We start from the raw sequence: 12520 nt of genomic DNA on the forward strand, positions 1-12520 counted from the left end.
GATCTTGCTTTTGGTGTCATAACTAAAACCTCAGTGCCAAGTCCAAGGTTACTTAGATTTTCTCCTACGTTATCTTCGAAAAGTTTTATAGTTTTGCATTTTACATTTACATTGTTTTGCATTTAGCGTTTGCACTTTACATAACCCATTTTGAGTTAACTTTTGTGAAAGGTGTTAAGGTATGTGTCTATATTCATTTTTTTCTTTTCTTTTTTTTCTTTTTTTAGAGAGAGAGAGAGCATGAGCAGGGGAGAGGGGTAGAGGGAGGGAGAATCCTAAGCAGCCTCCATGCTCAGCACTCAACCCGTGGCAGAGCTTGATCCCATAAGCCTGGGATCATGACCTGGCCCAAAATCAAGAGTCGGACACTCAGCTAACTGAACCACCCAGGCGCCCCTATATTCGTTTTTTTAAAATGGATGTCCAATTCTTCCAGTACCATTTCTTCCAGTACCAGAGAATGAAAAGATTCTCTTCTGACACATGAAAAGATGCTCAATATCACTTATCATCAAGGAAATACAAATCAAAACCACATGACATATCATCTCACACCTGTCAGAATGGCTAAAATGAACTCAGGCAACAACAGATGTTGGTGAAGCTGTGGAGAAATGCACACTACACTGCTGATGGGAATGCAAACTGGTGCAGTCACTCTGGAAAACAGTATGGAGGCTCTTCACAAAATTAAAACTAGATCTACCCTATGACCCGGCAATTGCACTACTATGTATTTATCCAAAAGATAAAAATGCTGATTTGAATGGGCACGTATACCCCAATGTTTATAGCAGCACTATTGACAATAACCAAAATATGGAAAGAGCCCAGATGTTCATCAACTGACAAATGGATGAAGAAGATATGACACACACACACACACACACACACACACACACACACACACACCTTATATATTGGCTATTGTTGGTACACACACACAGACACTGGAATATTACTTGACAATCAAAAAGAATGAAATCTTGCCACTTGCAACAATGTGGATGGAACTAGAGTGTATTATGCTAAGCGAAATAAGTCAGTCAGAGAAAGACAAATATCATATAACTTCACTCTTCTGTGGAATTTAAGAAACACAATAGATGAACATAGGGGAAGGGAGACAAAAGTAAGATAAAAACAGACAGGGAGACAAACTATAAGAGACTCTTAAATACAGAGAACAAACTGGGTTGCTGGAGGAGAAGTGTTTAGGGGGGGCGATGGGCTAAATGGGTGATGGGCATTAAGGAGGGCACTTGTTGGGGTGAGGACTGGGTGTTATATGTGATGAATCACTAAATTCTATTCCTGAAATCATTATTACACTGTATGTCAACTAACTTGGATTTAAATAAAAAATAAAAATAAAAGAAAAAGAGAGAAAAGACTCTCTTCTCTCCCCTGAATCACCTTTTCTCTTTATCAAAGCTAAATTAACTATATTTGTATGGGTCTAGTTCTAGCTCTCTACTCTGTTTCACTGATCTATGTGTCCATTTTTCACCCATAATATGCTCTTTTCATTACTGTAGCTTTATAGGAAGTCTTAAAGATGGGTAATGTTTATCCTCCAACTTTATTCTTTTTCTTCACTATTGCGTTGGATATTCTGGGTCTATTTGCTCTTCTTGTCCTACTATACTCACCAGGACTTCCAGTGTGGAGTTAAATAGGGGTGATTAGAGAGGGGCATCTCTACCTTGTTTCTAATCTTAGGTGGAAAGTACCCAGTTTCTCATCATTAAGTATCATATCAGAAGTAGGTCTTTTATAGCTATTCTTTATCAAGTTGAGAAGATTTCCCTGTAGTTTTTTGATATTTTTAAAATCATAAATAGGTATGGATTTTGTCAAATGCTTTTTCTGCATCAACTGATATGATGACATGATTTTTCTTCCTTAGAATGGAAGGAATGTAATGTGATGTGATGGATTATAGCACCTGATTTCCAAATGTTGGACCAGTTTTGCATACATGGAAATGATTGTCTGGGTAATTGCTTTTTTTTTTTTTTTGGAAGGTTATTAATTATTGATTCCATTTCTTTCATACTGTAGTCATAAACCTATTCAGATTATTTACTTCTTCCTGTGTGAGTTTTGGTAGTTTTTACCTTTTAAGGAGTTGTTACACTTCACCTAAGTTATCAAATTTGTGGACATAGAGCTATTCATAATGTTTCCTTATTATCTTTTAATAACCATTGTGTCAGGAATTATTTTACCTCTTTCACTTTTGATGTTAGTAAATTGTGTCTTCTCTGGTCAACTTGACTAGAGGTTTATAATTTTAAATAATCTTTCCAAAACTCTGCTTTTAGTTTATTTTCTCTATTGATTTCCTATTTTTAATTTCATTGATGCATGCTGAAATTTTATTACTTCCTCTCTTCTTCTTCTTTTTCGATTCAAATTGCTCTTCTTTTTTTGGTTTTCTAAGGTGAAACCTTAGATTATTAATTTTAAATATTTTTTTTCATTCCAGTGTATACATTCAGTGCTATAAATTTCCCTCTACTGCTTTTGCTGCATTGTACAAAATTTTGATGTTTCATTTTTATTTTCATTTAGTTAAAAATACATTTTTTAGTTTACCTAACACTTCTTCTTGGACATATGTGTGGAAAACATTTAACACTGTACTGTAGCATACATCTATACTCTTGCAAAGAGTTTTGCGGTCTTAGCTTCTCATTGTCAGGAAATGGGAAGCCAAGTTGGCAGTCTATGGGTTCAATGAGAAATAGAAAAGTGAATACAAATAGTATTTTATTATTAAAAATATTAAAGAGCATTTCTAACTTTGTGGAATCAGTTTTATACTGATGTGGATTTACTATCTGAAACACATTAATCTCTAAGTAAAAAGTGTATAACTTTTAATAACTCTACTTCAATTGGATAGTCTCTGTACTTAAAAATTCCGAAAAGAAATAAGGTGTAAATTGTTTGATTGGTAGAATTTGCATTTTTTATGGCTGCATTTCTTGACTTTATTATAGTTTTTAAAGTTTTTTATTGATAACAGCAAACTATAATTCTTCATTCTCAAATGCTTGCATGCAATATATTTTTTCTCTTTGCAGTTAGCTTTGATGTGTGAATATGTAGAAAATTGTTATTCTAGCCATATTAATAGACATCCTCTTTGGCTGAAATAAGAGATTAGGAATTCTGAAAATCTGTCACCTTCAAACCAATTAGTATGAAGAAGGCAGGAGAAAATCAACTTATACATTGGAAAAATATGTAGGCTTAATCTTTGTTTGTTTGTTTGTTTTTGTGTCTAAATGCAAGGGGTGCAAACAAAATCCAGTTTCATTCCAAGAAAATAAATTGTTTATTATTGACACCATCATCATCACAGCATTTATTGAGCATTTGCAATATGCCATTGCCTCATTTAACGCTCAAAGCAACCCAGTGAGATGGGTATTAATGTTCTTTCCCTTTCACAGGTGAGCAAGTTGAGGCTTAGTGAGGTTAAATATTTAGTCTGAGTTCATGAAGCCTTCAAGTGAGTCAAAATTTGAATCTAGGCCATCTGATCCATCATATAATAGAGTATTTGATTAAGAGTCAGAGAAACCAGTAAAATGCCATGAAATCAAAATAAGATGTCTTTTTTCAACATAAGGAATGTAACAAAAAATCATACCATTTTCTTATTTGGGGAACCTATTAATAGAAGTTCTGTTTTGAAAAGTGCCCAACAATGGAAATAAACATTGTATCATCATGAGTAGGATAGCAAGAATCCTGCCTATCAGCTGAGGATTTATAGTTGTCAAGTAGTGTAAGATAAAATTGGAGTGGTATATGATAAAATCCAGTGAGACTGTATTATACAGGACTTTGAGGACCAAACAGAGCTTAATCATATGTAGTAGAAAATAGAAGACCTTTGGAGGTTACTGAAGAAGATAGTATAGCAAGGTGGAAGCATTGGGTCCCTGAGACAAGATAGGAACTAGTATTGGAAATAGCAAGAAAGGACACGTTTGCTTATATATAATATTTAGGGATTCATTCAGTAAACATTTATGACAGATACTATGCTAGAAGCACACTGAACAAAGGTGCCTTATTTCTGTTGTTAGGCAGCTTATTGCCTAATATTAAGAAAAGGTAAATTAAAAATGGGGAGGAAGTACTTTATGATTTTTTAGAAGTCATTGTGGAAGCCTATGAATGTCTCAGAGAAAGCACAAAAGAAATTTGATCAACGGAAACAGAGTGGTGGGAGTGACAGCAATGTGGCTGCCAGAGGGGTGGTAACTGAGTTTAGGTATTTGTTGGACATGCTAAAGAAGAGTGCAGGAAATCCCAGGATTATCAAATTCACAGCAAAGGCTCGAACTGAAGGCAACTATTATGGCCAACATTTACTGAGTGCTTAGTATATACTAGGCACTCAGCAAAGGGTTATTTCTTCTAATTCTCAATTCTTTGAGATAGGTACTCTTATTATATTCATTTTACAAATGAAGGGACTGAGGCACAGAAAAGCTAAATAATTTGCCCAAAGTCACACAGGTAGTAAATGGAAAAACCCAAACTTGTTTAACATAAACAGTGTAATGACAGAGACTTACCACTGGATTATGCTGTCTCCATAGAAAATGGAGATCAAAGGTTAACTGAAGTGCTAGAATCAAATCTAGAATAAGAGTTCATATAGGAGTGCATATCACAAAGTAGAAAGCCAAATCACAATAGTCAATTCAAATTTAGGAGAATTAATTCAGAGAACAGAGAATAAGGCAAAGTGGCTTATCCCAAGTCAGCTAGAAAATACAGTCAGGAAACTCTTTCCTATAAAAGAATCAGAATCAGAGAAGCTTCTTGGCCAAGAGTCCCTGTCTGGCTAACCTTGGCCACATTGTTAATAATCCTCATCTTACCATACCAGAGACATCCTTACATTTCACAATAAAAACTAGTTTCAATTTTTGAATTTCAGTGTTGAAATAAGTATTAAATAATATTTTAAATGATTCTTAATAATTTATTAGGTGTAACTATGATATTGTGAAATATATACATATATTTTAAATATCTGTTGGAAAGAAATACTAATGTGTTTACAGGTGAAATGCCTGGATGTCAGCCTTTAACTCTAAAATACTAAAATGACCAAGATTTAGCTCTAAAATACTACAATGTCTGTTTCTAAAAGATAGATAGACAGATGGGGAGAGAGAGAAGGAGACAGAGGTAGTTTAAGGTGGGACAAGATGACTGGCAAAATTTTGAAGAGAAGTGAAACCAAATGATGGATAAATGGGAATCCTTCTTTGCATGTGTTTGAAACTTTCTACAGTAAAAAGTTAAAAAGAAAAGTTTCATTTCAAAGTTTTATGTTTGTTTATTGATGTTTATTGTTGATATTTTTTGAGAATGGGTAACTTTATCTTAGACAGTAGGTATCTGCTCAGTAGTCTCCAGTTCAACAAGGTAACTTGAAATAACGTCTTATTTAACAGTATTATTAAAGCTCATTAGGCACATCAAATATTGTAACCAAGAATACCCATTTTTAAATCAAGACTTGAAAACAAAATACAATTATTTTTATGATATTTGAATATATTTGAGGTTAAATTATATAGCATTTTTGTAAGACTAAAGAAGAAAAGGAAAAAAAATTATTTCCTTAGAATAGTCTGCTTCTAATCTTGAGGGAATCAAAATAACATATTCTTTCAAATCACTTAATTCAAGGAAGTTTCTCTTCAAGCTTGTCTCTCAAAATGAATTCAATTTATTCTGAATTTAGCTGTATTCCTAAATTTTATTAGTCCTTGCCCTTGGACCACTGATTGATGCCATTTGTCTACTTATAGTTTTCCATTTTGGTCTCATTAGTAAAGGAAGATCTATCTGCTCTTCTATATTTTGAAGTGTTTTCTTCATTTCTGTTGCCTTCCCTGGGGACCAGAGTTCACTGTTGCTGGAATTTTCTTCCAGCCAGGATTTTGAGATGTGGAATACCTGCAAAGGAGAGAAGAAATTGAAAGAAATATAATATGATTATGAGAGAGATGAGGAAATGAGATAAAGGGGACAAATCTTTTTAAGAATCATTTGGGAGATCCAGTCAGTTGAAGTCGGCTCCATTTCCCACCTATCCTACAAAGAAAGATAGGTTGGAGTGTCATTAGAAAGATGGGTCCCAAGTTAAGTGGGTATTATCAAACCCTAATGGTTTAGCTATGGACACTTCCTCTGGGCCTCCTTCTTGAATGCCTCAGGCAGTTCTCAGCAAGGACAGAAACTAGCAACAAAAGTCAGGGTTTGGGATGGATTCTGGGGGAACCTCTCCCCAGAGTTTGCCTATAGCAGCCCTTTGCCAGAGCTATTGCTAATGGCATGCATTGTGTCAGTGATATGTGAGGTAGCATCGTTCATGCTGGGGAGAATATAGAGTGGTGTCCAAGCATGCCATCTTCTTAGGGAGACAGGACTAGTACAGAAAGAACTAGTTAGAAATATGGGAAGTGTAGAAGTTTTACTGTAGAAGTTTACTGTAGAAATATTGGAAGTTAGAAATATGGGATATATAATGATGTCAATGTACAAATGAACTGTTCAGACTGAGAATTCTATGGGGTTCAGTGGAGAGTTAGGGAATGTCAAGAGATCTGAGTCATGGAGAAACAAAAACAGGGGTGTTGGGGCCCATAGACCTGGGTATAAAATCTGACTTTGCCACTTCCTGACCATGTAACCTTGTGGTGGTCACTTATACACCCTGGGATACATTGTCTTTTTTTTTTTTTTTTAATCTGCAAGGTCTAATAATAATTATACTCAGGTATTAATAAAAAGTAAATTGTCTAGCAAAGAGCCAAGCATATAGCTGGTCTTCAATCAATGGGAGCCAACATTATTTGTCAGTATATTCTAGGGAATTTTTTTTTATTTCTAAATTAGTATATAGGTATATGACTATTCTTGGATAAGTAGGCCTTCCCTTGTACTAAAACTCAATGGTTGTCAAATGCTTGCCCTTTTTAAACATTTCCCAAGTACTATTTTTGAGATCCAAGTGCCTCTGATAGAATTGTTATTATTCCCTGGGTCAGGAATAAACTCCTGAAATTGGAATCCAGTCCCAGAGTGCCACTGGCTCACCAAATGGGCCAGCCATGATTCCTTCCCATAAAGGTAGCAGGAGTGGGGACCAGCTCTACCACTTTTCTGAAGCCTTAGTTTCCTGTTGGTTTCCCAGTATGAACTGGGTCCAATGACACCTGCCTTTCAACGTTTATAAGGGGATTGAATGAGTAGGGTATGTGAAAGGCATAGAAATGTGCACCTTTCCATGACAAGTTCTTAATAATTTTTAGTTTCTTCTCTTCCATCCCCTATTCCTGGGCATCCGTTTCAGAAGCTGTAAAATGAAGGGAATGGATTTTGTAACTTTTAAGGTCTCCACCAGCCAATAACTCAATGGTTGCTGAATATTTACTTATAGCAAAGGTGACCTTGTCATAAATAATGGTTTGCTGCACAGAATGTCTGGCTGTTAATGTCTCCTGTCTGTTTGTAATGCATTGCCATTAAGCCTCAGTATCATTTTTTTCTTATCCTGCCTTTTTCCTTTGGCCTTTCATTAATATTCTTCACTTGGAGATATTTAATGTAAATCAAATTGCTCTCATTTGGCTTTGTACTAGGTTGAGGTAAAAATTTATTCATCTATCATCCTAGATTTATAAATTCAGAACTTAGTAAATAGGCAGTACCTGTTTAATCTCCTTTTATAATTTTACTGGCATGTTTCTCATATTAAAGTTCGTTTGACAAACCTGTAAACAGCTGCCCTGCTCACCAACCTTCAGTATCATTTTGATCTTTTCTTGAAACAGCTTTGAATTTTGCTTTTGATATTGCCTAACTAGTCAATATGAGCTTCATTACCACTGGCAATTAACTGTAATTCCTTCCAGTGTGTATGGCCAAATCAGTGTGTGTGGTCAATCATCTAGCACTAATTAGAAGTATCTGCTGCTTCTGGGGCTACAATCTGCCATTTTTGGTTAGTGATTAATTGTAGAAATTGTTGTTAGGTTTCTGATATGATGCAATGTGATTTTATTTGCCTCAAATCTCTTCCAGACAGACAGGCTATTTGGTTCACTGATAATTTGGATCCTGCCAAAATGGCCCACGGCCTATCCTGAGGCTTTGTAATCATATCCCCTTTACTGTCACTGAATCCTGCAAGCCCACTCAGATTTGGAGCCCACAAAATAAGAGATAATGTCCTCGAAGAGATCACCACTGAGGGTCATTTTGGGAAAGTCCCAGGCTCTGTCATTTCCAATCATGCTGAACATATCCAGCAGTGGAGAGGTAATGTCATGGGAGGTAAAGTGTGTATGTCCCAGATGTTTGGAAACTGAGGTAAGGATAAAGATCCAACATACTAAGGTTATCAAAATATCATCTGCCCACCACTCTCCCTTCCCCCACTCTCAGGATCTTGTGCCACTAAAAAGTAAAACATAATCATGAGACCTATTGAATACCAAGATTCTGTGCCAAATAATCACCAGTTTGGGTGACTATTTTCTGTTGGGATTTTCTTCAGAGCTTTGTATATTTGCTTACCTATTGAAGTTCTACAGGGAATATGAGATAGCTCCTTAACTTTTGCTTGGAAAACCTTGGCTCTGATATCCACAGCCCCATGCAGGGGCAGATATGGAGTTCATATAAAATAGGGCTTAATGGGTGGCAATCTCATTGGAAGGAGAACCTAGGAAACTTTCTTAAAGCAATGTTTGAATAGCAAGCTTCCTTTTTTTATATAGGATATAAAATATGGATAAGATTTTGTCTTTTCTGCAAAGTCCTGCAGAGATGTTAAGATAGGTTTTCCAGAGGGTTCACACTTTGAAAGATTTTCTCTATATGACATTATTATGCCTCTCCTCATAGCCTTTCCACAGGAAGGAGATATCTATACATGGAGCATCACTAAGAGAGAATATCTGACTCCTCATTTCTAAGTATAGTTCTTCCTTATCTTGTAACAGGGTTATGTACCTATAAACCCATCGTAAGCTGAAAATATCGTAAGTTGAAATGCATTTAATGTACCTACTGAATAGCAGTGCTTAGCCTAACCTACTTTAAACATGCTCAGAACAGTTATATTAGCCTATGTTTGGGCCAAATCATCTAACACAATGGTTACTTTATAATGAAGTACTTTATTACTTTAAAACAAAGTGTTGAATAGCTCATGTAATTTATTGAATACTGTACTGAAAGTGAGAAGCACAATGGTTGTGCAGGTACAGAATGGTTGTAAGTATGTGGGTGGTTTACCTTTGTGACCATGTGGTTAAATGGGAGGTGCAGGTCTCTGCCCCTATCCAGCATCACAAGAGGATCATCCTGCATATCACTGGCCCAGGAAGTGACTGAAAATTAGAATTACAGCCTCTAGGGGTGCCTGGGTGGCTCAGTTGGTTAAGTGTCCAACTCTTGGTATTTCAGCTCAGGTCATGATCTCATGGTTAGTGAGGCTGAGACCCACCTCAGGCTCTGAGCTGACAGCATGGAGCCTGCTTCGGATTCTCTGTCTCTCTCTCTCTCTCTTTGCCCCTCCCCCACTCTCTCATTTTCTCTCTCTCAAAATAAATAAATAAACACTTAAAAAAAAGAAGTGCAGTTTCGGGGCACCTGGTGGCTCAGTCGGTTAAGCATTGACTTCAGCTCAGGTCATGATCTAGCGGTTTGTGAGTTCGAACCCCACTTCGGGCTCTCTGTTGACAGCTCTGAGGCTGGAACCTGCTTCAGATTCTGTGTCTCCCTCTCTCTCTGCCCCTACCCTGCTTTTTCTCTGTCTCTCTCTGTCTCTCAAAAATGAATAAATGTAAAAAAAAATTAAAAAAAAAGAAGTGTGGTTTCTATTAAATGCATATAACCGTCAAACCATTGTAAACTTGAAAAATCAGAAGTCAAACCATTGTAAGTCAGGGACCGTCTATATCCTGCTCCTTGATTAACTGGCAAATTGGAGGAGTTGGTATTACGAAGAGAAAACTGGAAGAGAAATTAGAAACCTTGATTCCTAATTTGGCCCTACTTCAGGATTTGTCTTCTACAGCCATCAAATTTTCGAGCTCCTTTAGTTTCCTCTTCTGGGAAATAAGGATTTTAATAATATGTTTTCTGCTTATCCCATAAAATTGGTGTGAGGATCAAATGAGATAATGGTTATGGAAGTGTTTTATAAGTATTATGCAAATGTAAATAATTACTCTTATACCTTGTCTAGAATTAAAATAATCAGAGATTGAACTCTATGACCATCTAGATCTTGCACAGTTCTAATTCCTGTTATTAGGGAATGAGTCACACAAGTGTCACTCAGTGCCACACTTTATGGCTATTCAAGAGTCTCTCAGCATCTCTGACACAACTTAACCTTACTTCCACTCCACCATAGCTGAACTTGCTACTCAGAGATGGTAATATATGTGGTTTTTATGGTGTCCTCTTGCTAACACAGTCATCTTACTTGATGGGCCACTTTGTATTTTTAATGTGTTTGCATTTATAACAGGTGTGTGCTTCTGTGGGCACTTGTCTCAATTTCTCTGCCTTGATTATCCTCACAGCTGGATCTGTTTCCTCCTTGAAACCTTCTCTTAACCTTCCTATCCAGACACACCACCACAAAGTTGGAATGACTGTTTCCTCCCATGTGCACCCTGTATTCATTACTGGAGCACAGCCTCACTAGAACATGGATTCTTCGAACATGTCCTGATCATGATCTATTCCCTGAATATATGCATGGCTTATTGGAGGCACTTGATAAAGAGTGAATGCAGAGGGCGCCTGGGTGGCTCAGTTGGTTGAGTGTCCAACCTCAGCTCAAGTCACAATCTCACGTTTTGTGGGTTCAAGCCTCATATCAGGCTCTCTGCTGTCAGCACAGAGCCTGCTTCAGATCTTCTTTCCTCCTCTCTTTCTGCCCCTCCCCTTCTTCTAAATAAATAAATAAATAAATAAACTTAAAAAAAAATGAATGAATGCGTGGATTTAAGAATAATTGAATGAAAGAGCCCCATCTATCTGTTCAACTATGTCCAGCTCTTAAGATATTTGCTGGCAGATGTAGTAGAAATGGCACCACTTTCAGGCCTACTGAAAGTTTAATCTGAACTCAAAGCCCCCTAGGCTTTTCCTGGCTGTGTGGTAACTGTGCTGCTATGCCTACGAAGAGCAGGGGCCTTTAAGGTTTCCAAGTTGCAACATTCCTTCCTCCTGTGCTGGCCTGGTTATAGAACTGAAAGTTTGCTTCAATTCTCTGCTCTGTAGTTGGCCTGATTACCTGCCTGGTATTCAAGACCACTGATCTCACCTAGCTCTGACTAGTCCCATTTCCAGACTTGGATACTAATTCTTTTCATCATAAATATACTTTAATCACTACCATTAAACTTTTCATAAGCAATGGTTGCTGCCTAATTTTATAATTCTTGGTATTCCTTCTAGATATGGCTAATTAATTACCTCAGGTGTATTCATTCTTCCATCCTGCACCCATGGTATACACTCCTCCTAATCAATTAAGACAGTGTGGAGAAAGATACTACCCATAGAGCATATCTGGAACATGATGAAACCATCCTGTTACATCTCCAATTGCTCTACCATTCTTGCTAGAATATACCTGTGCAGCCAGATTATCATTCTTCAGCCTCACCCTTGTGAGTAAGCTCTACCTTGTTGTTCTATGCTGCTGAGATCCTAACATGCCTTGTGTACTTACTGATCTTGGCTAGAGACAAGAGAGAAAAAAAATCCTCCTGGTTCTGGCCAAGCTTTATTAGATTAAATGTTTTATTTTGATTGAAAACATGGAGTCTAGAGCCAGACTGCTTAGGTTCTGGTCCTAACTCTGTCACTTACTGGTAGAAAGACTTGGGCAAGTTATCTAAGTTTCCTGTGTCTCAATTTCCTCATCTTTAAATGAGTATATCCTCATAGTGTTACTGAGAAGATTGAGTTGAAACATGTGAAATGTTCAGAACAGTACCCTGCTACATCCTGACCATATATATATTCCCTAAAATATATGTGCTGCTCCAAGATTTCCATTAAAAATATTAAATGAAAAAATATCTGAGTAAATAATAGATTACAGAAGTAAATAACGGAAGTAAATAATGTAATAAAGGTAAATGAGGGAGGGGATGGGAAGCTCTTCCTCATGGTAGAATTAAATTAGTGAATGTAGGGGCGCCTGGGTGGCGCAGTCGGTTGAGCGTCCGACTTCAGCCAGGTCACGATCTCGCGGTCTGTGAGTTCGAGCCCCGCGTCAGGCTCTGGGCTGATGGCTCGGAGCCTGGAACCTGTTTCCGATTCTGTGTCTCCCTCTCTCTCTGCCCCTCCCCCGTTCATGCTCTGTCTCTCTCTGTCCCAAAAATAAATAAAAAAAATAAATAAAAAAAATAAATTAGTGAATGTAGAAAGAGTGATGACA

The 12520-nt window shown here is 37.0% G+C and overlaps 1 protein-coding gene across 3 annotated transcripts in view; it reads left to right on the plus strand.

Annotated features, from left to right (window-relative positions):
• Positions 1-12520, plus strand: part of GRM5 (glutamate metabotropic receptor 5) — a 512152-nt gene that overhangs the window by 274570 nt on the left and 225062 nt on the right. The window lies entirely within an intron of this gene.

Source organism: Panthera leo, chromosome D1, assembly GCF_018350215.1.
Source record: "Panthera leo isolate Ple1 chromosome D1, P.leo_Ple1_pat1.1, whole genome shotgun sequence".
Classification (NCBI taxonomy): domain Eukaryota; kingdom Metazoa; phylum Chordata; class Mammalia; order Carnivora; family Felidae; genus Panthera; species Panthera leo.